The sequence below is a fragment of the Coregonus lavaretus genome (genome assembly GCF_964263955.1).
Source record: "Coregonus lavaretus genome assembly, contig: HAP1_SCAFFOLD_5334, whole genome shotgun sequence".
NCBI classification, from domain to species: Eukaryota; Metazoa; Chordata; class Actinopteri; order Salmoniformes; family Salmonidae; genus Coregonus; species Coregonus lavaretus.
In genome coordinates this window covers 3,368-28,087 of record NW_028161141.1, presented here as the reverse complement: position 1 = coordinate 28,087, position 24,720 = coordinate 3,368, and the positions used below count along the sequence as shown (strand labels likewise).

The 24,720-nt window shown below is 44.8% G+C and overlaps 1 pseudogene across 1 annotated transcript; it reads left to right on the top strand.

Annotated features, from left to right (window-relative positions):
- Positions 1 to 243: 243 nt before the first annotated feature.
- On the top strand, positions 244 to 9,908 carry LOC311121073 (annotated as a pseudogene). Its single transcript has 6 exons — positions 244 to 383; positions 2,131 to 2,232; positions 8,134 to 8,493; positions 8,589 to 8,731; positions 9,263 to 9,357; positions 9,761 to 9,908. The product of its transcript is annotated as an uncharacterized misc_RNA (transcript).
- The last annotated feature ends 14,812 nt before the right edge of the window (positions 9,909 to 24,720 follow it).

Here is a 24,720-nt window from a genome sequence, read left to right as displayed (position 1 = left end):
GCATGATATGGAGTCATATCATGTATTATATTATCTAACTAAGGCTGGTGCAAGTCACGTGGTGGCCAGTGTTGTGTTGATTTGACAGTTTCCCCTTCACTGTGGTTGACAGTTTAGTAAATAGTGTCACTACCATAAGTCACACAGACACCGAACAGTCCAGGGAGAAGACACAGGTACAGACGTATATTAGAGTTGAGGTTAGAAGAAGAAGTTACTGTATTTGACCACAAGTGTGTTAAGATGTCAGAGGGAGTATGAAAACTCAGATGGATTTGAAGACGACGAGCCTGATGCAATGAAGAACACAGACATTGATGGCCAATTGTATGCCAACGTAAGAGCCTTCAAGCCCATATCAAGAGATGGAGTTGTTGCTTCAGGTAAGATTACACACACACACACACACACACACACACACACACACACACACACACACACACACACACACAAACACATGCACACACACACACACACACACACACACAAACACATGCACACACACACAAACACATGCACACACACACACACACACACACACACACAAATACATGCACACACACACACACACACAAATAAATTACACACACAATATATTCAACAGGTGAGTTTACCCTGTAGTATTATAATGTTACAGTGTATTTGGAAAGTATTCAGACCCCTTGACTTTTTCCACATTTTGTTACGTTACAGCCTTATTCGAAAATTGATGAAATTATTTTTTTCCCCTTATCAATCTACACACAATACCCCATAATGACAAATCAAAAACAGGTTTTTAGAAATGTTTGCAAATGTATAAAAAAATAAAAAACAGAAATACCTTCTTTACATAAGTATTCAGACGCTTTACTATTAGTCTCGAAATTGAGCTCAGGTGAATCCTGTTTCCATTGATCATCCGTGAGATGTTTCTACAACTTGATTGGAGTCCATTGGTAAATTCAATTGATTGGACATGATTTGGAAAGGTACAAACCTGTCTATATAAGGTCCCACAGTTGGCAGTGCATGTCAGAGCAAAAACCAAGCCATGAGGTCGAAGGAATTGTCCGTAGAGCTCCGAGACAGAATTGTGTCTTGGCACAAATCTGGGGAAGGGTACCAAAAAGTGTCTGCAGCATTGAAGGTCCCCAAGAACACAGTGGCCATCATCATTCTTAAATGGAAGAAGTTTGGAACCACCGAGACTCTTCCTAGAACTGGCCGCCCGGCCAAACTGAGCAATCGGGGGAGAAGGGCCTTGGTCAGGGAGGTGACCAAGAACCTGATGGTCACTCTGACAGAGCTCCAGAGTTCCTATGTGGAGATGGGAGAATCTTACAGAAGCACAAACATCTCTGCAACACTCCACCAATCAGGCCATTATGTTAGAGTGGCCAGACAGAAGCCAATCCTCAGTAAAAGGCACATAACAGCCCGCTTGGAGTTTGCCAAAAGGCACCTAAAGGACTTTCAGACCATGAGAAACAAGATTCTCTGTTCTGATGAAACCAAGATTGAACTCTTTGGCCTGAATGCCAAGCGTCACGTCTGAAGGAAACCTGGCACCATCCCTACGTTGAAGCATGGTGGTGGCAGCATCATGCTGTGGGGATGTTTTACAGCGGCAGGGACTGGGAGACCAGTCAGGATCGAGGGAAAGATGAACGGAGCAAAGTACAGAGAGATCCTTGATGAAAACCTGCTCCAGAGCGCTCAGGACCTCAGACTGGGGCAAAGGTTCACCTTCCAACAGGACAATGACCCTAAGCACACAGCCAAGACAACGCACAAGTGGCTTCGGGACAAGTCTCTGAATGTCCTTGAGTGGCCGAGCCAGAGCTCGGACTTGAACCCGATGGAACATCTCTGGGTAAAACGTCTGAATAATTATGTAAATATGGTATTTCTGTTTTATTTTTTATTTAAAAAAACCTGTTTTTGCTTTGTCAATATGGGGTATTGTGTGTAGATTGATGAGGAAATAAACAACAATTTAATCCATTTTAGAAAAAGTCTGTAATGTAACAAAATGTGGAAAAAGTGAAGGGGTCTGAATACTTTCAGAGTGCACTGTATTAGTTCCAATCCTGGATGATGCAGTAAAACACATTACCAAACATTTTCCTTGAATAATTTGTGATTCAGTTCATGTTCAGTGGTGGAAGAGACCCTCTGGAGTTGCTGCAGTGTGTCTGGGGCTGCTGTGTGTTCTCCTACTGGCTGGGATCATAGGCCTGTCTGTCTACTGTAAGTTTATGTCATGAGCCTCTCACTCCACCGGGTTACCACCTTAATTTTCTTCCACTCTGCTCACCACTCTCTCTACTCAGCCTAACTAGCTCCACCTGTCCCTGCTCTGCTCTGCTCTAATTACTCTGCCAGCTGCGCTGCATTACCCACTACCTCTCCCAGTATTTAAGGCCCTGTCTTTCAGCTCTCCGGTGTCAGATCGTCTGCAAAGCTCACACCCGGAACCTGTTTGCTCGCGCTTCTGGCTCACCCTGGTTTTGTGACCCCGGACCTGCCTGATTTTTGGATACTCGTCTGCCCCAGGAGATCCAGACCTGCTTCTGCCATTACGATTCCTGACTACTCTTCAATCCCGGTAACTCTGACCAGCCTTCTGCCTTGCTACTACGTATTTTGGATTTCCCTTGAACTGTACTGCTGCCTTGTTTCATTCCGCCCTGTTGTGTCTGTGTCTCCCCCCCCCAGGACTTCTGGACCACCCACCACCGGCTTCATAGGACGCATCGCTGCCACTGGGGGGGGCACAGACCCAGCACATTGGACGGGATCCCTGTTACCCCTGGAGCCTTCATTCACTCCCTACTTCCCTTTTCCCTTAAGTTTAATAAACTTTCTGGTGTGACGCAATTGTGGTCCTCTGGTCGTCTGTCTGAACCGTGACAGTACGATCTGACCATTATGGACTCAGCGCACACTTTCCCCGACATGGAAACCGATGAGCATGAGCAGCAGTTCCAGCAGCAGCAACAACAACTCGCCATGATCATTCAACTCCTCACCAACCTTACCCCAGCCAGTCTGCCCACCAGCCCTGCCCCCGAGTTACCTGCCCCGGTCATTGCAGCCGCTGCTCCGGAACCCAAGATTGGAAACCCCGAGCGGTTCAACGGCGATTCAACCCAGGTCCGGCCATTCCTGACTAGCTGCCGACTTCAGTTCTCCTTGCAGCCAAGGACCTTCGCCACGGAGGGGGCTAAAGTTGGGTATGCCATCACTCACCTGACGGGCCGAGCTCGACTCTGGGGAACAGCAGAGTTCGAACGTCAAACCCCCGCATGTGCAACCTTCGACCTGTTTGCTGAGGAGATGCTGAGGGTGTTTGACCTGGATTCACCAACCGCAGAGGCGTCTCGTGAACTGTTCAGTATTCGACAAGGCAGACGTACAGTCGCAGACCATTCCATCGACTTCCGAACCCTGGCTAGACGAAGTTCTTGGAACACACCATCGTTGGTGGACGCGTTCTTCCATAGTTTGGCTGACTATATCAAGGACGAGTTGGTCTCCCATGAACTGCCTTCCACTCTTGATGAAGCCATCGCACTGACTGTCAGGATCGACAGAAGGATACAGACCCGTCGTCGTGAGAGGGGTGCGCCAAGGTCCACCTACTACCGGCATTCGGAGAGATCCGACTGGGCTCCTGTCATCTACTGCCACTCACCCAGGTCAGCTTGATCAGTCTGAGCCTATGGAGATTGGGCGAGCCTCTCTCACTCCTGCAGAGCGCCAGCGACGCTTCACCTCAAACCTCTGCCTCTATTGTGGAGGTGATGGACATCGTGTGGTAACCTGCCCTTTAAAGGGCCGAAGCTCACCGGGCATAGGGGGAGTCCGGTTGAGTTCAATGACCATCCAGTCCTCCGACCGCAAGCCCCTGCTGCAAGTTCACCTCCGCCTCTCTGACTCAACTCACACCCTGGCTGCTCTGGTGGATTCTGGCGCCGAAGCCAACATAATGGACATCAAGCTGGCACGCCAACTGGGACTGGAGAACCTCCGTTTGACACCTCCTATTCCTGCCCGGGCACTGGACGGACACTTACTCGGATCGGTCACTCATGTCACGGCCCCGGTCTCGATGGGTCTGTCCGGAAACCATCAAGAAACTATCCAGTTTCACCTGCTCCCCTCTCCAGGCCAACCCCTCATCCTGGGTTACCCATGGCTCCGCCGGCACAACCCTCAGCTCGACTGGGTGACCGGGGTGATCAGGGAGTGGGGAGAGGACTGCCACCGAACCTGCCTGTTTGCTGCCGCACTACCCCCTTGGCCAGTACCTACTAACTCCGCTCCTGACCTCTCCAATGTCCCAGAATGCTACCATGGTCTCAGAGAGGTGTTTAACAAAGCAAGAGCCACATCTCTGCCCCCTCACCGACCGTACGACTGTGCCATCGACCTCCTCCCTGGAACAGCCCCTCCAAAGGGTCGTCTTTATTCGTTGTCTGCTCCTGAAAGAAAGTCCATGGAGGACTACATCAATGGCTCTCTGTCCGCAGGATTAATCCGTTCATCTTCATCTCCTGCTGGTGCTGGCTTCTTCTTTGTGGGGAAGAAGGACGGATCTCTTCGCCCCTGCATCGACTACAGGGGACTCAACGACATCACAGTGAAAAACCGTTACCCTCTGCCTCTGCTCACCTCTGCTTTTGAGTTGCTCCAGGGAGCCACTGTTTTTACCAAGTTGGATCTCAGAAACGCTTACCACCTAGTGCGGATCCGGGAGGGAGATGAATGGAAAACCGCATTCAATACACCAACAGGCCACTACGAGTATCTGGTTATGCCTTTTGGCCTCACCAATGCTCCTGCTGTGTTCCAGGCTCTAGTGAATGATGTACTGCGGGACATGTTAAACAAGTTTGTCTTCGTTTACCTGGATGACATCTTAATCTACTCCAGAAACCTGTCTGAACACACCCGCCATGTCCAGCAAGTCCTTCATCGTCTTCTGGAGAATTCCCTCTACGCCAAGGCAGAGAAATGTGAGTTTCACGTCAAGACAGTGGCCTTCCTGGGGTACATAGTGGCAGAGGGAAGTATCCAAATGGATCCTGCCAAAGTATCAGCAGTCACTTCATGGCCAGTTCCGGAGAACAGAAAGAAGCTGCAACAGTTTCTGGGGTTTGCTAACTTCTATAGAAAGTTTATCCGGAACTACAGTACCGTTGCTGCCCCTCTCACTGCTCTAACCAGCACCAAGCAACCCTTCACCTGGACCCCAGCAGCCGACAAAGCCTTCAGTACCCTCAAGGTGAGGTTCACCTCCGCTCCCATCCTCCAGATGCCTGATGTGGACCGGCAATTCATTGTGGAGGTGGACGCCTCGGATGTGGGAGTTGGTGCTGTGATTTCTCAGTGGGCTGCGGAGGATAGGAAGCTCCATCCCTGTGCCTTTTTCTCACGTCGGTTGTCCCCCTCTGAGTGCAATTACGACATAGGGAACCGTGAGCTGCTGGCTGTGAAGCTTGCCTTGGAGGAGTGGCGTCACTGGCTGGAGGGGTCCACCATTCCATTTCTCGTTTGGACCGATCATAAGAACTTGGAGTACATCCGCACGGCCAAACGGTTGAACTCCAGGCAGTCCCGCTGGGCCCTGTTCTTCACCAGGTTTAATTTCACTCTGTCATACCGGCCTGGATCACGCAACACCAAGCCAGACGCCCTCTCCCGTCAATTCCAGAAGGATGACACCCCCTCCAAGGACCCTGTGTCGATTCTGCCAAGTCCCTGCATCGTTGCAGCTCTGACCTGGGCTGTTGAGGAACAGGTGCTGGAGGCTCTCCGTAACCAGCCAGGTCCCAGCACTTGCCCAGCTGACCGCCTTTTTGTCCCCGAAGACCTGAGGTCCCAGGTCGTTCAGTGGGGACATGACTCCCGCCTAGCTTGTCACCCTGGCTCCACCCGCACTTACAACCTGCTCGCCCAGAGGTTCTGGTGGCCCTCTCTGAGGAAGGATGTACGGGAATTCGTCCAAGCCTGCCCCATCTGCAACCAACACAAGTCGTCCTGCCAGCCCCCAGCCGGATTGCTGCAGCCCCTGCCTGTGCCCAGACGTCCCTGGTCTCACATCGCCCTTGACTTTGTCACGGGGCTGCCCCCTTCAAGTGGCATGACCGTCATTCTCACCATAGTTGACCGTTTCAGCAAGATGGCACACTTCATTCCCCTCCCCAAGCTCCCAACCGCCAAGGAGACCGCCCAGGTGGTCCTGGAACACGTCTTCCGGATCCACGGACTGCCAAAGGATGTAGTTTCTGACCGTGGTCCACAATTCTCCTCCGCTTTTTGGAAGGAGTTCTGTCACCTGCTGGGAGCCACAGTCAGTCTGACTTCCGGATTCCATCCCCAATCCAATGGGCAGTCAGAGCGGGCTAATCAGGAGCTCGAGAAGGCACTGCGATGCATGACTTCACGCAACCCCCACTCCTGGTCGCAGCAATTGACATGGGTGGAGTACGCACACAATTCTCTGACCTGCTCTGCCATCGGTATGTCCCCTTTCCAATGTGTTTATGGATACCAGCCTCCTCTATTTGCCAGCCAGGAAGAGGAGGTTACTTGCCCATCTGCACTTGCTTTTGCCCGTCGATGTCGCCGCACCTGGTCACAAGCCCGAGCCACACTCCTCAGATCCGTTGCCAGCTACACTACCGGGGCCAACCGTCGGAGAATTCCTGCTCCCACCTACCATGTTGGTCAAAGGGTGTGGTTGTCATCGAAGAACCTGCCACTCAGGGTGGAGTCGCAGAAGCTGGCACCTCGGTTCATTGGCCCATTCCCTATCATAAGAGTGATTAGCCCAACTGCTGTCCGGCTCCAACTGCCTAATTCCCTGAGGGTGCACCCCACTTTCCATGAGTCTAAGATTAAGCCCATCCATGAGAGTCCGCTGGTCCCTGCTGCGCCTTGTCCTCCTCCTCCACGGCTCGTCGATGGTGGTCTGGTTTACACCGTCCGCCGCCTGCTTCGGTCCAGACGGAGGGGTAGGGGTCTCCAGTACCTCATTGACTGGGAGGGCTATGGACCTGAGGAAAGGACCTGGGTGCCAGCTAGTCGGATTGTGGATAGGACTCTCATCACCGCTTTCCACCAACGGCATCCTGATCAACCTGCAATCCGTAGGGGCCGCCCCAGAGGGGTCCCTAACCGTCCTGCCCGCTCGGCTTCCTGTCCTGTGCCTGATCCTGTCTCGGGACCTGTCCCATCTCCCGACCACGGCCCTCCGGCTTCCTCCGAGGATGAGGACGTTCACTCGGACCGTTCGGAGGAGTTCTAGCCCTCCTCCGGCTCCCCTCCTCCCGCCCGGCGTGGTGTTGCTCTTGGGACTTCTGGGGCCGTCCCTTGGGGGGGGGGTTCTGTCATGAGCCTCTCACTCCACCGGGTTACCACCTTAATTTTCTTCCACTCTGCTCACCACTCTCTCTACTCAGCCTAACTAGCTCCACCTGTCCCTGCTCTGCTCTGCTCTAATTACTCTGCCAGCTGCGCTGCATTACCCACTACCTCTCCCAGTATTTAAGGCCCTGTCTTTCAGCTCTCCGGTGTCAGATCGTCTGCAAAGCTCACACCCGGAACCTGTTTGCTCGCGCTTCTGGCTCACCCTGGTTTTGTGACCCCGGACCTGCCTGATTTTTGGATACTCGTCTGCCCCAGGAGATCCAGACCTGCTTCTGCCATTACGATTCCTGACTACTCTTCAATCCCGGTAACTCTGACCAGCCTTCTGCCTTGCTACTACGTATTTTGGATTTCCCTTGAACTGTACTGCTGCCTTGTTTCATTCCGCCCTGTTGTGTCTGTGTCTCCCCCCCCCAGGACTTCTGGACCACCCACCACCGGCTTCATAGGACGCATCGCTGCCACTGGGGGGGGCACAGACCCAGCACATTGGACGGGATCCCTGTTACCCCTGGAGCCTTCATTCACTCCCTACTTCCCTTTTCCCTTAAGTTTAATAAACTTTCTGGTGTGACGCAATTGTGGTCCTCTGGTCGTCTGTCTGAACCGTGACAGTTTAGTATGTTGTCAATGAGACTTAAGTAGCTTACTTAATCATACTTAATCATTAATGGTGTGGTAGTTACATGTTTGATTCACTTTTCCCTTTTACTGATGGAGTCATTGGTCATCACGACTCAACAGAGAGAGTCCAGCTACAGGCCAGTTATAACAACCTGACTGAAGAGAGAGACCAGCTACAGACCAGTTACAGCTTTCTGACCAGAGAGAGAGACCAGCTACAGACCAGTTACAACAACCTGACCAGAGAGAGAGACCAGCTACAGACCAGTTACAACAACCTGACTAAAGAGAGAGACCAGCTACAGACCAGTTACAACACCCTGACTAAAGAGAGAGACCAGCTACAGACCAGTTACAACAACCTGACTAAAGAGAGAGACCAGCTACAGACCAGTTACAACAACCTGACTAAAGAGAGAGACCAGCTACAGAACAGGATTATGTTCTATGGTGAGTGCAGTTCATTCATTTCATTTAGTACATAGAAGAGGTATTGTATGTTTGTAGACTTTTTAATGTCTGCTGTTCTGTTGTGTTTATCTCAGAGAAACCTTGTCTAGCTGGATGGTGGAAGTTTGGCACCAGCTGTTATTATCTCTCCTCCACGATGAACACAGCTGGGGGCGGTCAGCGGCAGTGCAGAACAATGGGTGGAGAGTTGGTTGTTATAACCAGCAGAGAAGAACAGGTAATAGATAATACATTAGTAATACTCTAATACTACTGTTTTTTTATTATCATCTACTTCTCTGATTAGTATTCAACATGTGTGACCAACTTATCACCAATGTTCACGTCAATTTATAAAATACATTTCCTGTCAGAAAATACATGTTGCTTGAGATTATATCTATACCAATGCTATAATATATTATACTACTACTATTATACTACTACTATTACACATTGACTATTATACTACTACTATTATACTACTACTATTATAATACTACTATTATACTACTACTATTATACTACTACTATTATACTACTACTATTATACTACTACTATTAAACTGCTACTATTATACTACTACTATTATACTACTACTATTATACTACTACTATTATACTACTACTTTTATACTATGACTATTATACTACTACTATTATACTACTACTATTATACTACTACTATTATGTATGTGATAGAAAATGTCAAAGTATTCTCTGGAGATTAAATAATGATCATTGTTTTTCTGCCAAAATGATATTATAGATATTTATCAATGGATTTAAGAAGAATGTCTGGATTGATGCATTTAAAAAAGACGGAACTTGGCAGTGGGTTGACAACACATCATTTGCAACTATGTGAGTGAACATGTTCTGAAATACTTTTGCATGCTGTTGTTTCTGTTGTCATGATTACTTTTACGGTCCGATAATCTCATCCCCAGCCAGCTCTCTATGTCTCGCTGTGTCTCTCTCTCTCTCTCTCTCTCTCTCTCTCTCTCTCTCTCTCTCTCTCTCTCTCTCTCTCTCTCTCTCTCTCTCTCTCTCTCTCTCTCTCTCTCTCTCTCTCTCTCTCTCTCTCTCTCTCTCTCTCTCTCTCTCTCTCTCTCTCTCTCCCTCTCTCCCTCTCTCCCTCTCTCTCCCTCTCTCCCTCTGTCTCTCTGTCTCTCTCTCTGTCGCTCGCTCTCACTCGCTCTCTCATTCATTCTCTCTCTATTTAGTATTGGATGATTTTCAACTCTGATTCTCTTGTGGTTTATAGGTATTGGATGGAAGGGGAGCCTAATAACTTGAATGACAAGGTGGCTTGTGTTGAGATCTCACAGACAGCAACAGACCCATTGAAGAGTTGGAAGGATGGACCATGTGTTAAACAACACTGGGTCTGTGAGAAACCGATCACACAATAAGTATTGGTTATCCCTGTGATAGGATTAAGATGTTGTTTTCTCTCTCTCGCTCTCGCTCTCTCTCTCTCTCTCTCTCTCTCTCGCAGTTACTATGTTGATGGTTGGATACAGTGCTGAAGTGCAGTGGTGAAGTGATGTTTCCACCTAGTGGTTAAAGTGAGAGATTAAACTCACCATAGACGTGAAATAGTGGTTTTACAGACTTGCCTATGGGCTTTTTCTCAATTCATCCTTCCTCAATTCCTCCTCACATCCTCTCTCCTTGCTTCCTTCTCAAAAAGCATTGGATAATATGGTCCAAGAGGAGGGACCTTGGACATTCTGCTCTAATAGGGTTGAGAAGGAGGAGAGGAATCGATGAAAGACTAATTTAGATAGAGCCTTAGTGTCAGAGAGAATGTCATTGTATGTTGTAGCATTAAGATTTCCCTTCACTAGCCCGGACCAAAAAAAACAGCCCCAGACCCTTATTCCTCATCCACCAAACTTTACAGTTGGCACTCTGCATTGGGGCAGGTAGCATTCTCCTGGCATCCGCCAAACCCAGATTCATCCGTCGGACTGCCAGATGGTGAAGCATGATTCATCACTCCAGAGAATGCGTTTCCAATGCTCCATAGTCCAATGGCGGCGAGCTTTACACCACTCCAGCCTACGCTTGACATTGACCATAGAGATCTTAGGCTTGTGTGCGGCTGCTCGGCCATGAAAACCCTTTTCATGAAGCTCCCGACAAACAGTTATTGTGCTGACGTTGCTTCTAGAGGCAGTTTGGAACTCGGTAGTGAGTGTTGCAACTGAGGACAGACAATTTTTACGCGCTATGCGATTCGGCACTCGGCTGTCCTGTGAGCTTGCGTGGCCTACCACTTCACGGCTGAGCCGTTGTTGCTCCTAGACGTTTCCACTTCACAATAACAGCACTTACAGTTGACCGGGGCAGCTCTAGCAGTGCAGAAATTTCACAAACTGACTTGTTGGAAAGGTGGCATCCTATGACAGTGCCACGTTAAAAGTCACTGAGCTCTTGAGTAAGGCCATTCTACTGCCAATGTTTGTCTATGGAGATTACATGGCTGTGTGCTCGATTTTATACACCTTTCAGCAACGGGTGTGGCTGAAATATCAAAATCCACTAATTTGAAGGGGTGTCCACATACTTTTGTATATATAGTGTATGTTTAAAACAATGTGCACGGTGGGAAACAAACATGTTTCCATTTGAAGCTAAAGTGGGGGGAGTCACGTGGTGGCCAGTGATGTGTTGATTTGACAGTTTCTCATCTGTTAAAACGGTGTCACTTACAATAAGGGACAGGAACAGACACAGGGCAGAGGTAACGATATCACAAGAACCTGGGTAGACTTAACACAGACCTGTTAGACAGAAAACACATTACGTTGTTGGAGATATCTGAGGCCATCTATGCTGAGCCAGATATGACCAAAAGGTTTGACAGAGGTGAGATGGAGGAGAGGATTGTTGATATCTACGTCAGTGCAAACACCCTGAGAGACGGTGAGACCAGCACCAAGAGAGAAGAGACAGCAGACACTGCTCCTAATAATGGACCAGGAGACCAGTACTCAGAAAACAGCCACACAGTCTCTCTCACATGCACACACACACAGAAATGTCCATGCACACACATGCACACACAAGACAAAACACGTGCGCGCGCATACATGCACACATTGGCCTCAAAGAACTCAACTGCAGAGAGAGACCAGCTACAGACAAGATACATGTGGTTTAACATCACCATGACAACATAATGTAACACATAAAGCAGCCATCAGTGCACACAACTTCCTCCTTCATTCTCACACACGCCCACGCTGTAGGTACTAGATTCAGTCTGCAGCGCAGAAGATCCGCGCTATAGTGGAATTGAAATTCAAAGGCAATGTTCCCACCTTTGCGGAGACTGCATTCACGGTAAACTCAGCATATGTCAGCTTAATTGAAAATTAACTTTACATTTCAATAGATCTTCTCCTCTACGGATTGAATCTAGGTCTCACTGTCAGAGTGAGCCACAGCAGAGGAAGAAGAAAATGAAGGTAATGACGGAGAGAGAGAACATAAAGAGAAAAAAAGTACAGTTATGTTAAGATTTAGAGGACAGTATGTATGTAAACATATTGTAGTCTGTCAAATGTTTGTATTCATCGTTTCTTAGCAACGTGACATGTAATTTGCCATGTATTCTTATGATTAGTTTTTTTCTTCATTTTTTTCCTTGATCAATTAACAGCATCAATGTCTTTAATAATAAGAAGAACAAATCCCCAGATGTAGTAATAAAGGAACAATGTCCTCTGAGGTCTACCAGCTTCCTGATTGAATGTAATTGGATACTTTAAACAGTGTTAGACAGAGACAGAAGGCAGAAAAGTACTGAGAGGGCACACATGAACACACACGAACACACACACACACACACACGAACACACACACACACACACACACACACACACACACACACACACACACACACACACACACACACCCACCCACCCACCCACCCACCCACACACACACAAGAACACACACACACACACACACACATACACACACCCACTCACACACACAGTCGACCCAAATTAATAAACAAACAACACAGCATCAGCTTAGTTAATTTATTCAAATATGACTTGTGTTAGGGTTGACAAATCACTTACATTTCTAGGACAAAAACACAGAACAGAATGATCAAAGATGAAGAGGACGTTGCACCAAACTGTCTGGTCTACAAGCCTTCATCACAAATGGTACCCTATTTCCCTTTGTAGTTTACTATATAGAGAATAGGATGCCATTTTGGATGCAACCCAAGTCTCCTTCTTATTGGTGGATGGAGCCTTGAAGCATCCTGCCACCATCTGTGGGCCACAGACAGAGAACAGAGAGGGACCGGGTGGAGACACATCAGATCAACTATTTATTCATATCGCCAAGATTTGCATTATTCATTCTTTAATAAATGGTTAAACATATTTCTACATGGTGTTTTCTTTCTGGACTACATTTTGTAATAGCTTTCCACTGGGCAAAAACTGGTTGAATCAACATTGTTTCCATGTGATTTCAAACCCAAAAAATCACTGTGATGATGTTGAATCAACTTTTGGATTTGCTAAAAGTAATCAACGTAAGGGTATTTCATATTTTTTCACCCAACTCAACCAAATGTAAATCAAAACCAGACGTTGAACTGACGTCTGTTAATAGGCCAAGAGTGTGCAAAGCTGTCATCAAGGCAAAGGGTGGCTATTTGAAGAATCTCAAATATTAAATATATTTTGATTTGTTTAACACTTCTTTGGTTACTGCAAGATTCCATATGTGTTATTTCATAGTTTTGATGTCTTCACGACTATTCTGTAATGTAAAAAATAGTAAAAATAAAGAAAAAGCCTTAAATGAGAAGGTGTTCTAAAACTTTTGGCTGGTAGTATATATATATTTATCTTTCTTAACAACAGACATTTCTGTTCAACCTCCAGAAGAGAGTCTGGATTGGTCTGACTGACTCTGTTCAGGAGGGGACCTGGAAATGGGTGGACGGCACATCACTGTCCACAGGGTGAGAGATGATAACTAATCTGTGAATAAGACTCCATTCAAAAAATTTCTATACATGTTATTGTTATTGATGATAGCAGTAAACAAAGTTAACTTTAAGATGAAACATTCCTGTATATTATTTAGGATTGTAATGTTCTGTGATTTCTGACTGTTGTTAACCCTGTCATACTGGTATTAACCTTGATATCGAAATGTTGTTAACCCTGTAGGTATTGGTATTAACCATGATATCTGATGGTTTTTAACCCTGTAGGGACTGGTATTAACCATGATATCTGACGGTTTTAACCCTGTAGGTACTGGTATTAACCATGATATCTGACGGTATTTAACCCTGTAGGTACTGGTATTAACCAGGATATCTGATGGTTTTTAACCCTGTAGGTACTGGTATTAACCATGATATCTGACGGTATTTAACCCTGTAGGTGCTGGTATTAACCATGATATCTGACTGTTTTTAACCCTGTAGGCACTGGTATTAACCATGATATCTGACGGTATTTAACCCTGTAGGTACTGGTATTAACCAGGATATCTGATGGTTTTTAACCCTGTAGGTACTGGTATTAACCATGATATCTGACGGTATTTAACCCTGTAGGTACTGGTATTAACCAGGATATCTGACGGTATTTAACCCTGTAGGTACTTGTATTAAATGACATCTGACTGTTTTTAACCCTGTAGGTCCTGGTATTAACCATGATATCTGACTGTATTTAACCCTGTAGGTCCTGGTATTAACCATGATATCTGACGGTTTTTAACCCTGTAGGTACTGGTATTAACCATGATATCTGACTGTTTTTAACCCTGTAGGTCCTGGTATTAACCATGATATCTGACGGTTTTTAACCCTGTAGGTACTGGTATTAACCATGACATCTGACTGTTTTTAACCCTGTAGGTCCTGGTATTAACCATGATATCTGACTGTATTTAACCCTGTAGGTCCTGGTATTAACCATGATATCTGACTGCTTTTAACCCTGTAGGTCCTGGTATTAACTATGATGTCTAACGGTTTTTAACCCAGTAGGTACTGGTATTAACCATGATATCTGACTGTTTTTAACCCTGTAGGTACTGGTATGACAAACAGCCTGATAATACAGGTCCTACTGGGGATGACAACTGTGCTGAGATATACAAAGATCAGCATCTTCTAAAGGCATGGAATGACATGTCATTTGACAGCAAACTCAACTGGATTTGTGAGAAAGTGGTTTAACATCACCATGACAACATACTGTAACACGTACAGTAGCCTACAGTGCACACAACTTCTCTCTCTCTGTGTCTCTCGCTCTCTCTTTCTGTCTCTCTCTCTCTCTCTCTCTCTCTCTCTCTCTCTCTCTCTCTCTCTCTCTCTCTCTCTCTCTCTCTCTCTCTCTCTCTCTCTCTCTCTCTCTCTCAAACCTACAAACCACTTATTGTTGTTTATTTGTTTGTAGTATCATATTAATAAAAGTCCTACTTATTTCCTGCTTGTAGCTTCCTGTGTACCAGTAGTTATGGTTCACACATCATCAGATACAACATGACGTTAATACATTTGACTTTTTGCACACTCTACATGCAGTGCATTTCATCAATTACAATTCAAATACATTCTTCTTACTTGCTACATATATTTACATGCTCCCATTTAGGTCTGGTGCAAACATTCTCAACCCTACCAAACCACCATTACATACACTGTATATGAGTGTAGTAGAGATATCAAAGGGTATCAAAGGATGTTACTTAATCATTTTTGACAGTCAGTCTTTGTTGTCAAGTTACATATAAGCACAATATCATCATATTTGATTGTTGTTCCCCTATATGGGTCCCAAAAGAAGGAAGTGAAGTGGTTCAACCAGCTGTCACTCAAAAACTCCTCCACCAATCAGGTTCATCAAGAGAGAGGAGAGTAAACTATCTGGGGAGTAAACAGAGGGTCCAAATCAGTAGAAAGGTGAAAGGAAGGGGGAGTTCTGGAAACTCTCTGAATTATCTTGGGGCTGTTACATATTATATTTAATATATGTTAACAGCTAGACTTTGTTCTCCACTTCCCCTCTATTATCTATATCTTCCTGGTATGATAGTGTCCTGTCCATCATCACAAATAGCAAGTCTCATTCCCTGGGCAGGAGGACTGTGTTGAGATATGCTCTGGACAAGATGACCATGTTTAGACATGGAATGATTTATATTGTGCCGCAGAAAATGGTTTTACAATAAGCACTCTAACAATCTCTCACACGCACACATGCACATAAGTACGTACACAAGTATGCAAACTTGTTCTATTTTTTGTATTAGCATAGCCACAAGTACCTGTGTCATTATGTTGATACTTCCCTAGAGTTAACACCTACAGCAGTCACACAGACAGAGACACACAGATGACTCATAGACAGAGATATCACTAGAAGCAGAGACTTAACGTATAGAGTGCTTGCAGTTGACGTACAACGCCTCCTGGCGGCCATGTTGGAAGACCACCACATTAATTCTAGAAGCAGAGACTTAATGTATAGTAGACCTACATAGAAAGAAAGACCCAGGCATTGTTAAAGATGTCAAAGGTCATCTATGTTGAGCCAGATATGAACAACAAGGTCAAGTTGGAGATGGAGGAGGGGATTGTGGATATCTGTAGGTGCTGGTGTTAACCATGATATCTGACTGTTTTTAACCTTGTAGGTACTGGTATGACCAACAGCCTGATAATGCAGGTCCTACTGGGGAGGAGGACTGTGCTGAGATACACAAAGATCAGAGTCCTCTGGAGGCCTGGAATGACATGTCATGTGACAGCAAACTCAACTGGATTTGTGATATAGAAATTAAAATATGTACAGGTTAAAAGTAATGACTAAATGTTCCACCCTTAAATATAGTTGTGAAATGTTCTTGTTTTAAGTATGATTAGTACTTTCTTAATAGTGACTAATTTTTACACTCCGAAACTGTGTGAGATGTGTTAGAATCTACTACCTGGTAATGTGTGAGTGTAGGACCAGTAAAGACTATGACATTGTGTTACTATTTAGCAATGTGAGTAGGAGTTAGACCGGATGGCGAAGAAGAACGAGAACTGTTAAACATGGTGCAGAATATTGTGAGAACGGCGATAACTGAGGAATGCAGGGAGTAGACTATGATAAGAAAATGTGTGTTTATGTGTGTATGTATGTGTGTATGTGTGTGAATGTATGTGTGTGTGTGTGTGTATGTGTGTGTGTGTGTGAACTGATGGTCAGGAGAGCAGTTTTAAAGTGGAAAACTACAGCCCGTCTACAGAGGGGTGTGATTTTCGTATGACGTGTGCGTCTAAAAATATTGTACGACCATTTTGTGGCAGAATTCTCAATGAATAAAGGCCTGACTATGCAGACCGGGACTCTGTCCGTTTCTTGATCCAAAAGCATTACAACCTTTTGGGAGACGCACAGAGACACTGAAAATGTTAGTTAAATAATTCTCTCTCTATCAAACCCACATACACACATGCATGCACACAAACGTAGTATTTATTTTTAGTATCATGTGAATGTAAGTCCTACTTATTTCCTGTTTGTAGTTTCCTGTGTACCAGTAGTTATGTTTCACACATCATCAGAGTCAAACTGAATTTAGTTCATTGGTGAAAGGCCAGAGCAGAAACAGGCACAGAGACAGACACAGGGGTAACGTTAGGACCAGAAACTGAGAATAGACTGAAAACACAAACAGTTGTTGGAGATGTCTGAGGCCATCTATGCTGAGACAGATATGACCAATAAGGTCAAGTTTGACAGAGGTGAGATGGAGGAGAGGATTGTGGATATCTACATCAGTGCAGACACCCTGAGAGACGGTGAGACCAGCACCAAGAGAGAAGAGACAGCAGACACTGCTCCTAATAATGGACCAGGAGACCAGCACTCAGGTAACACACACACACACACACACACACACACACACACACACACACACACATAAAACATAATATTTTCTTGTATGTATCCACAGAGCCTGGTAGCTCAGGGAAGAGACCCTTCCTAGTTGCTGCAATGTGTCTGGGGCTGCTGTGTGTTCTACTGGCTGGGATCATAGGCCTGTCTGTCCACTGTGAGTTTGTGTCAAAGTTCATAGCTTATCACCTACTTGTAAGAAGTGCTGGTTACTAGGCCTATTTACCTGGTGTTTTACCTAGTAACTATGTGTTTATACTTTGTAGATAACAGAGCCATCAAAGATTCTGAGGATAAAAGGAAAAACTTGATCCAGCTACAGACCAGATACAACAACCTGACTAAAGAGAGAGACCAGCTACAGACCAGATACAACAACCTGACTGAAGAGAGAGACCAGCTACAGACCAGCTACAACAACTTGACTGCTGAGAGAGACAGCCTTCAGAATTTGCTTTGTGGTCAGTGAGTTGGTTTTCATACCTTTCTTCATTGTAAAGTCAATTTGTTCATTGAGATCTAGTCCAGTAAATCATGGAAAATAAAATGTGATGTTTATTGTATTGTTTTGTATCATATTGTATCAGTGTTGTGTTGTGTCATCAAACAGAGAAAACCTGTTGTTTTGATGGATGGAAGAAGTTTGACTGCAGTTGTTACTTTCTCTGTACTGAAGAGAAAACCTGGGAGGAGAGTAGACAGGACTGTCTGAAGAGAGGAGCAGACCTGGTGATAATAAACAGCAAAGAAGAACAGGTGTGTGTGTGTGAGAGAGAGAGAGCGAAAGAGCGAGGGGGGGGGGGGGGGGGGGGGGGGGTAGGAAGGATATGGGTGTGCTGGGGGTAGATATTGGGACAGTGACACATTTGTGGTTGTTTTGGCTCTGTACTCCAGCACTTTGGATTTGAAATGATACAATGACTATGAGGTTAAAGTGCAGGCTGTCAGAAGTAATTTTAGCGTTTTTTCATCCATATCAAGTGAACCTTTTAGAAATGACAGCACTTTTAGCACATAGTCCCCCATTTTAGGGGACCAAAAGTATTGGGACAAATTCACTTATATGTGTATTAAAGTTACAGACTCACAAATATCATACCCTCAAGACATCCTAACCTCTCACCATTACAGTAACAGGAGAGGTTAGCGTGTCTTGGGGGTATGATATTTGTGCATCTTTAACTTTCTCTCTCATCATTTTTCACAAATCATTCAGCACTATCTGTAATCATGGTAGCATCCACATTAAGTACAAGTGTTTAGATACATATTCTATTATTATTTACAATAAAAGTGACTGCAAAATGACACTATACATTATTACCATTCATTTCTATTGGGCACAAAATAATCTGAAACACAACCAAAACAAACAGCAAATGCTTTCAACAAGTTTGTAGAGTCACAAGCTTGATGTGGTCATTGCGTGTTATAAATATGGGACCAAATACTAAACTTTGACTACTTTAATACACATATAATTGAATTTGTCCCAATACTGTTGGTCCACTAAAATGGGGGGACTATGTAAAAAAAGGGCTGTCATTTCTAAACGGTTCACTCGATGTGGATGAAAATACTCTATAATGAAAGCTGTCAGCCTGCACTTTAACCTCATAGTCATTATGATGTCAAATCCAACGTGCTGGAGTACAGAGACAAAACAACCAAAAATGTGTCAATACCTTTGGAGCTCCATGTATATATATATATATATATATCTTTCTCAACAACAGGAGTTTATCTGCAATCTCAAGAAGAGAGTCTGGATTGGTCTGACTGACAGAGAGACAGAGGGGACCTGGAAATGGGTGGATGGAACAACACTGACCACAGAGTAAGAGATTATAACTACTGTGACAATGAGGCTCCAATTTTCAGTTCATTCAACCTTTATATATACAGATTACTGTTATCGATGGCAGCAGTCAACAAAGTTGAATTTAAGCTTAAACATTTCTGTATATTATTTAGGATTGTGATGTTCGAACTGTGATGTCTGACTGTTTTTTAACCCTGTAGGTACTGGTATTAACCATGATATCTTACTGTTTTTAACCCTGTAGGTACTGGTTTTAACCATGATATCTGATGGTTTTTAACCCTGTATGTACTGGTATTAACCATGATATCTGACTGTATTTAACCCTGTAGGTATTGGTATTAACCATGATATCTGACTGTTTTTAACCCTGTAGGTACTCGTATTAACCATGATAGCTGACTGTTTTTAACCCTGTAGGTACTGGTATCAACCATGATATCTGATGGTATTTAACCCTGTAGGTATTGGTATTGTCGTGTATTAGGATTATGTCTTTGTTAATGGTTTTAAGTGGAACTGAAAGAAAGATGTTTATCTTAGTTCAAAAGTAGCATTTGTGGGGTGACGCCCCAGGGGAGACCGGTGATTGGACCGCAGAGGGAGCAACCCATATTTTCACATTGTTTATAAGTATATGCTGGGGGCATAGGGGGTTAGAGCAGCCATTAGAATTCGAGGACACTGCTCTCCAGACCCTGCAAGTCTGTAACTCATGCTGAAAGCTTGTGATATGAATAAACATGATCAAAGGTTCAGCATGAGCGGACTCCTTTGTTTATCAGCAATAATTGCCAGCATTTACTCGATACGACAGTATTAACCATGATATCTGACTGTATGGGCGGCGCACACTTGGTCCAGCGTCGTCCAAGGTAGGAGAGGGTTTGGCCGGCAGCGATGTGGGTTCGTTTCCCACGGGGGTCCAGTATGAAAAAAAAACATAAAATAAAAACATGTATGCATTCACTAACTGTAAGTCGCTCTGGATAAGAGTGTCTGCTAAATCACTAAAATGTAAATGTATTTAACACTGTAGGTACTGGTATTATCCATGATATCTGTTTTTATCCCTGTAGGGACTGGAATGACAAACAGCCTGATAATGCAGGTCCTACTGGGGATGAGGACTGTGTTGAGATACACAAATATTGGCGTCCTCTAAAGGCATGGAATGACATTTCATGTGACAGCAAACTCAACTGGATTTGTGAGAAAAGGGTTTAACATCACCATGACAACATACAGTAGCCTACAGTGCACACAACTTTCTCTCTCTCTCTCTCTCTCTCTCTCTCTCTCTCTCTCTCTCTCTCTCTCTCTCTCTCTAACCTACAAAAACACTTATTGTTATATTTGTTTGTAGTAGCATATTAATAAAAGTCCTACTTATTTCCTGTTTGTAGCTTCCTGTGTACCAGTGGTTATGTTTCACACATCATTAGATACAACATGACGTTAGCACATTTGACTTTTTGCACACTCTACATGCAGTGCATTTAATCAATTACAATTCAAATACATTATTCTTACTTGCTACATATATTTACATGCTCCCATTTAGGTCTGGTGCAAACATTCTCAACCCTACCAAACCACCATTACATACACTGTATATGAGTATAGTAGAGATATCAAAGGGTATCAAAGGATGTTACTTAATCATCTATGACAGTCAGTCTTTGTTGTTAAGTTACATATAAGCACAATATCATATGCTCATATTTGACTGTTGTTCCCCTATATGGGTCCCAAAAGAGGGAAGTGAAGTGGTTCAACCAGCTGTCACTCAAAAACTCCTCAACCAATCAGGTACATCAAGAGAGAGGAGAGCCCTGGTGGGTTCTGTTGTCATCTCATCCTCACTGGTTAAGCCTACCCACTCTCAATATCCTCTTGGAGCAGTTTGTAGTGTCACATCTATTGTATGGACATTATAATGACCCATGTTTGTAGTCCTGGATCTCCTGAACATGTTGGTGTATATTTGGGAGTAAACAGAGGGTCCAAATCAGCAGAAAGGTGAAAGGAAGGAGGAGTTCTGGAAACTCCCTGAATTATCTTGGGGCTGTTACATATGATATGTAATATACACTGCTCAAAAAAATAAAGGGAACACTTAAACAACACAATGTAACTCCAAGTCAATCACACTTCTGTGAAATCAAACTGTCCACTTAGGAAGCAACACTGATTGACAATACATTTCACATGCTGTTGTGCAAATGGAATAGACAACAGGTGGAAATTATAGGCAATTAGCAAGACACCCCCAATAAAGAAGTGGTTCTGCAGATGGTGACCACATACCACTTCTCAGTTCCTATGCTTCCTGGCTGATGTTTTGGTCACTTTTGAATGCTGGCGGTGCTTTCACTCTAGTGGTAGCATGAGACGGAGTCTACAACCCACACAAGTGGCTCAGGTAGTGCAGCTCATCCAGGATGGCACATCAATGCGAGCTGTGGCAAGAAGGTTTGCTGTGTCTGTCAGCGTAGTGTCCAGAGCATGGAGGGGCTACCAGGAGACAGGCCAGTACATCAGGAGATGTGGAGGAGGCCGTAGGAGGGCAACAACCCAATAGCAGGACCGCTACCTCCGCTTTTGTGCAAGGAGGAGCAGGAGGAGCACTGCCAGAGCCCTGCAAAATGACCTCCAGCAGGCCACAAATGTGCATGTGTCTGCTCAAACGGTCAGAAACAGACTCCATGAGGGTGGTATGAGGGCCCGACGTCCACAGGTGGGGGTTGTGCTTACAGCCCAACACCGTGCAGGACGTTTGGCATTTGCCAGAGAACACCAAGATTGGCAAATTCGCCACTGGCGCCCTGTGCTCTTCACAGATGAATGCAGGTTCACACTGAGCACATGTGACAGACGTGACAGAGTCTGGAGACGCAGTGGAGAACGTTCTGCTGCCTGCAACATCCTCCAGCATGACTGGTTTGGCGGTGGGTCAGTCATGGTGTGGGGTGGCATTTCTTTGGGGGGCCGCACAGCCCTCCATGTGCTCACCAGAGGTAGCCTGACTGCCATTAGGTACCGAGATGAGATCCTCAGACCCCTTGTGAGACCATATGCTGGTGCGGTTGGCCCTGGGTTCCTCCTAATGCAAGACAATGCTAGACCTCATGTGGCTGGAGTGTGTCAGCAGTTCCTGCAAGAGGAAGACATTGATGCTATGGACTGGCCCGCCCGTTCCCCAGACCTGAATCCAATTGAGCACATCTGGGACATCATGTCTCGCTCCATCCACCAACGCCACGTTGCACCACAGACTGTCCAGGAGTTGGCGGATGCTTTAGTCCAGGTCTGGGAGGAGTTCCCTCAGGAGACCATCCGCCACCTCATCAGGAGCATGCCCAGGCGTTGTAGGGAGGTCATACAGGCACGTGGAGGCCACACACACTACTGAGCCTCATTTTGACTTGTTTTAAGGACATTACATCAAAGTTGGATCAGCCTGTAGTGTGGTTTTCCACTTTAACTTTGAGGGTGACTCCAAATCCAGACCTCCATGGGTTGATACATTTGATTTCCATTGATAATTTTTGTGTGATTTTGTTGTCAGCACAATCAACTATATAAAGAAAAAAGTATTTAATAAGATTATTTCATTCATTCAGATCTAGGATGTGTTGTTTAAGTGTTCCCTTTGTTTTTTTGAGCAGTGTATATTAACAGCTAGACTTTGTTCTCCACTTCCCCTCTATTATCTATATCTTCCTGGTATGATAGTGTCCTGTCCATCATCACAAATAGCAAGTCTCATTCCCTGGGCAGGAGGACTGTGTTGAGATATACTCTGGACAAGATGACCATGTAGAGACATGGAATGATTTATATTGTGCAGCAGAAAATGGTTTAACAATAAGCACTGTAACAATCTCTCACACACACACATGCACACAACTACGTACACAAGTATGCAAACTTGTTCTATTTTTTGTATTAGCATAGCCACAACTACCTGTGTCATTTTGTTGATACTTCCCTAGAGTTAACACCTACAGCAGTCACACAGACAGAGACACACAGATGACTCATAGACAGAGATATCACTAGAAGCAGAGACTTAACGTATAGAGGGCTTGCAGTTGACGTACAACGCCTCCTGGCGGCCATGTTGGAAGACCACCACATTAATTCTAGAAGCAGAGACTTAATGTATAGTAGACCTACATAGAAAGAAAGACCCAGGCATTGTTAAAATGTCAAAGGTCATCTATGTTGAGCCAGATATGAACAACAAGGTCAAGTTGGAGATGGAGGAGGGGATTGTGGATATCTGTAGGTGCTGGTGTTAACCATGATATTTGACTGTTATTAACCCTGTAGGTACTGGTATGACCAACAGCCTGATAATGCAGGTCCTACTGGGGAGGAGGACTGTGCTGAGATACACAAAGATCAGAGTCCTCTGGAGGCCTGGAATGACATGTCATGTGACAGCAAACTCAACTGGATTTGTGATATAGAAATTAAAATATGTACAGGTTAAAAGTAATGACTAAATGTTCCACCCTTAAATATAGTTGTGAAATGTTCTTGTTTTAAGTATGATTAGTACTTTCTTAATAGTGACTAATTTTTACACTCCGAAACTGTGTGAGATGTGTTAGAATCTACTACCTGGTAATGTGTGAGTGTAGGACCAGTAAAGATTATGACATTGTGTTACTATTTAGCAATGTGGGTAGGAGTTAGACCGGATGGCGAAGAAGAAGGAGAACTGTTAAACATGGTGCAGCATATTGAGAGAACGGCGATAACTGAGGAATGCAGGGAGTAGACTATGATAAGAAAATGTTTGTTTATGTATGTGTGTGTATGTGTGTGTATGTATGTGTGTATGTGTGTGTATGTATATGTGTGTGTGTGTTTATGTATGTGTGTGTGTGTGTATGTGTGTGTGTGTGTGTGAACTGATGGTCAGGAGAGCAGTTTCAAAGTGGAAAACTACAGCCCGTCTGCAGAGGGGTGTGATTTTCGTATGACGTGTGCGTCTAAAAATATTGTACGACCATTTTGTGGCAGAATTCTCAATGAATAAAGGCCTGACTATGCAGACCGGGACTCTGTCCGTTTCTTGATCCAAAAGCATTACAACCTTTTGGGAGACGCACAGAGACACTGAAAATGTTAGTTAAATAATTCTCATAACAATATGTGAGAAAGTGGTTTAACATCACCATGACAACATACTGTAACACATACAGCATCATACAGTGCACACAACTTACTCCTTCTCTCTCTCTCTCTCTTCTCTCTCTCTCTCTCTCTTTCTCGCTCTCTCTCTCTCTCTCTCTCTCTCTCTCTCTCTCTCTCTCTCTCTCTCTCTCTCTCTCTCTCTATCAAACCCACATACACACATGCATGCACACAAACGTAGTATTTATTTTAGTATCATGTGAATGTAAGTCCTACTTATTTCCTGTTTGTAGTTTC